The 4,284-nt window shown below is 36.7% G+C and overlaps 1 long non-coding RNA gene across 3 annotated transcripts in view; it reads left to right on the plus strand.

Annotated features, from left to right (window-relative positions):
- The window catches only part of LOC110267474, a 10,682-nt gene continuing 6,398 nt past the window's right edge, over window positions 1–4,284 (plus strand). For 2 of the 3 annotated variants that reach the window (XR_002355141.1, XR_002355142.1), the window contains exon 1: window positions 1–1,113. This is a non-coding gene — a long non-coding RNA (uncharacterized LOC110267474). The remainder of the gene's footprint in view (window positions 1,114–4,284) is intronic. The other variant, XR_002355140.1, reaches the window with a different exon arrangement.

Here is a 4,284-nt window from a genome sequence, read left to right on the forward strand (position 1 = left end):
GAATCAGAAACCCTAATTCCCAAATCCTAGAAAACCTAATCCTAATGTTTCCCTTTCCTCAGCCTCTAAACGCAGCCTCCACCCCCTTTCTTCCTAAACACCACACACACACAAAAGAAGAAAGAAACATAGAGAGAAAGAGCACGAAGAGCAGAGAAAAGAGAGAGGGAAGAACTGCTGCCCCGCCGCCGCCGTGACCGTCGCACTACCACCGTTGAACTCCGCTCGCATTGCCGCGCGTTCCGTCACCATCAGAGTCGTCGTCGCCGTTTGTGGAGCCGCAAGGAGCATCGCCGTCGAAGCCACGCCGATCGTCACTGCCCAGTCGTCGCTCTGCCTCCCACCAAGCCCGTTCTGCCACTGACGTCGCCGAAAGGAGAGCGACCACCATGAGGAGCCACCGTTGTCCTTGCTCGTCATCTCCCTTGGAGCCGTCGCCGTTGAGGACCAGTGGAGAGAGAGAACGCGCGACGTTCAGGAAGGAGGACGTGAGTCAGTGACGCAAGGAGGAGTGCGACCCACTGCGTGAAGTTGTGCCGCCTTGCCTTCCGTCGCCGTCGTGCTTGGGTGCCGTCGAAGGAGCCGCCGCTGGAAGAGGAGGGTTAGCTGGATGCTACCATCACCAACATCACGGAATATACGCAGAGTAGAGGAAGAAAGGATCCTCACCGCGCCAGGTTGTCGTTCTGTGATCAGAAGCTGTTGCCGTCAGAAAGCTCATCTGCGGTGAGAGAGAGAGTTCACGAAGGTTGGAACCATTGTCCTTTGCTTAGCCACTGTTTCTGCTACTGTTTACGTTGGCTCAGCCATTACCGCCACTGGAGCTGCTCGGAAACCCTGTTGTTGTTGCTCCATTATTTTATTGTAAGCTATCTGTAGTTCCAATTCTATTGAACTCATTTCCATTTCCGACTCCATTGAATTTGAACTCTCTATTTTGTTGCCACCGTGGTTACTACTGCGAGAGTGAAGAATGAATCGAAAATAATGCTGCTGCCGTTGATCGGAGATGCCAAACTATTGCTGCTACTACTTTGAGATGATATGGCTGCTATTAAGGTTGTTGTTCATGAGTGCAGCATTCCCAATTTCTATGGATTTCGACACTTTGAGGTAGGGGATTTAACATTTTTAATATAGAATGCCTACAAAGTTATTTGGATAAGTGCAAATGGTTAACAATGGTTAAGAATTTCTTAATTGACATGAATGATTTGAAATGCATTTGAAATTAGTTAGTTTTTGTGATTATTCAGAGCTGTGATTGAATTTAGATGCTGTTGTGAATAATGATTAATTTAGTATAGTTTATTAAATTGAAATATGCCGAGTTAATTATTGAAAAGTTGTGGTATGGATAACTGATGAATTGAGTTTTGATTATTGTTGTGAATGTAATTAGTTTTGTTGTTATGAGAGACTAATTGATAGAAATAAGCTTGGTTTGAGGTTGTGAAATTTGGAGTAAGTTTGATGATGTTTTCGTGCTTCAATTGGATTATTGAATTCAGGTTAAGGCTGCGAATGTCTTTGGGCTTTGTTGTGAGTGTTTGAAGTTGTAATTGATATTGTTTTCTCTGATATGGATGGAATTGTTGAAAAGTTCTGACTCTATGTGATTATACTGAATTAGTTGAGTTGTGTGGCTGAAATTATGATTGGAATGATTGAGATTTTTGATTGGAACTTTGGTTGAATTTGTTGATTTTGTAAGATTGAATTATAAATTGTTTGATGAGAGATTATTGTGATTTCGGTATTTTGATGGGACAAATTGAAACTATTACTGTTGAGTTGGTTTATTGTAATGGGTTTAGTTAGTGATTAATTGAAGTTGGGGTTAAGGAATAATTGGAAGATTGAATCTTAAAATGTTGAACTAATTGCTGAAAATCTGATTTTTGAAATTAAAAGATGACTTTGGAAGTGAATCAGTTATTCAATGATAATCGAAATGCTATGAGAGTAAAGGCTGAGTAAACTATAATTAAAGTTGTTGGGACTCAATTTTGAGAAGTTTGAATTAACTATAGAACTAGTTATGATTTTTCAAAGTAAAAATGTAAAACTTGATTTTCTGCATTACTTTTAAATGAAGCCGGAGACTTTGAAAATCTATAATTAATTCTGTGATGATCGGAATTTCATGGGACTAAGTCTGGATTAAGCTTTGGAATATTGGAAGCTGGACTAGTAAATTTGAGGCTTTTTCATTAAGTTTATGATTTATGGTAAATTTTTTAATTAGGAATGCCAAATCTGGTTTTCTGCAGGACGCTTAAGACAGCAGCAACTTGTTTCCTCTATTAAAAATTCTCCAGTTTGAATTTTGAAATAGAACCAATTTTAAAGAAAACTCTGGTCCTAGTACTTTAATTTCATAAAAATTTCGAATTGTTAGAGTTTTGGTTTTAAAGATATGGATTTTTAAAGTAAGATGTATTATGCAGTAAAAATCAGGTTTTGTTTTCTAAATCAGTAACTTTAAGCCTTTATAATTTCTAATTCTGGAATGATATTGAGATGTAACCAATTGGAGGTGAAAGTTGAGTATGTTTAGTATATATGATTTAAATTTCAGGGTTTTCCATGTTTTAATAAGTGAGTTATGGGACCTGGAAGAAGTTGTGCTCAATAATTTGTAAAACAGACTTCAGCAGAAAATTACCTAACTTCCAAGCTACGTAACTCCTTCATTAAAACTGGTATGACCCTGGAACCAATTGAGAAAGAAATTTGGATAAGTTATGTTTAACCAAATTAATTTTGAAGGTGGTTGGATTTAATTTGGATTTTATATGAAATTTCGAATGTTGTCCGCTGCTGCTGTCTTCTGGTTTTAAGACACTACAGAGCAGTCACGGTTTTGCTTATATTTCTGAAGCTAGAGCCAGCGAAAAATTGTGATTTTTGGTTTAATAGAAAGCTTAATCCGAGACGGTCGCATGGATACCAGGTTTGCATAATTCCGAATTCGTTTGATATTTTAAAAATAAAACTGAAATTAGATTGCTGATGTTTTGGTGATTACTTGGATATGGAATTTGAGAAATAGATTTTCTATATTATTATCAAATGTTTTTGAGAATATATTATTGTGGCAATTGTTGAGAAAGGTTTGATGAGATGTTGAGAAAGAGGGAACCCGTAAGGGTGGTTAAGTCCGAGTTTTAGGGGAGGTGCTGTCGAAATTTTATAAAAACCTGATGTTTTATTTGAGAAGTCATTTTAGAAAATTTGAACTTGAAAAATTATATTATTTGAGTTTTATCTAAATAAGAGAAGAATTATACTATTTTGAATTTGGAATTACCAAGAAAAGGTTTATGTTTCAAGTTTGAATTATTTAAGAAAGGAATTATGTTGAGTTTGATTCAATATGAAAAGGGTTATGATTTGGGCTTGAAATAAAGGATTACTTTTCAGGAGTTTGGTGAATTTTATAATATTTGAATCCGAATGATAAGGAGAAATGGTTTGAGCTAAAGATGTTGTAAAAGTGCAAGATGTAAAGTTTGTATAGTATGATTGAATTTGAATACATAAGTGAACAGAGAAAGAAAGAAGTACTGCATAAGAATGTCAAAGTGATGATGAATAATGAGAATGATAATGAATGATGATAATGAGAATGTGATGCACGGAAAACTTGTCTCTCAACAAATCTCCCTTCGGCAAGTGTACCGAATTTGTCGTCAAGTAAAAACTCATAATAGAGTGAGGTCGAATCCCACAGGGATTGATTGATCAAGCAACTTTAATTAGAAGAATGTTCTTGTTGAGCGAATCCAGAATTTGGGTTGAAAGTTGCAGAAAATAAAATGGCGGGAATGTAAATAACAGAAAAGTAAATGCTAGAATTAAAGGACTGGAAGTAAATGACTGAAAATAAATTGCAGAATTGTAAATGGAATGGGGGATTTGCTCATAAAAGTAAATGGCAGAAATTAAAGAGAGAATGGGTAAGATTAGAGATGGGGAGTTCATTGGGCTTAGGAGATGTTGCGATTCTCCGGATCAAGTTCATTTTCATCTATTCCTCAATCAATGCACTCATTGATCTCCTTGGCAATCTTAAGTGATTGAATTACAATTTCTTGCAATTCAATCTCTCAAATCTTGATCAATAGCCAATTCCTTGGTCAATTGCTCATGAGAAGAGATGATGTATGGTCACTGATTATACCACATGCATTTCCCAAATCAAGTATTGAGAGGGTTATAGTCACATACCCATCCAAACCCAATTTGGTCCAGCATGAGAAAGCATTTCTAGCTTGATCT

This window comes from Arachis ipaensis, chromosome B10 (assembly GCF_000816755.2).
Source record: "Arachis ipaensis cultivar K30076 chromosome B10, Araip1.1, whole genome shotgun sequence".
Taxonomy (NCBI): Eukaryota; Viridiplantae; Streptophyta; class Magnoliopsida; order Fabales; family Fabaceae; genus Arachis; species Arachis ipaensis.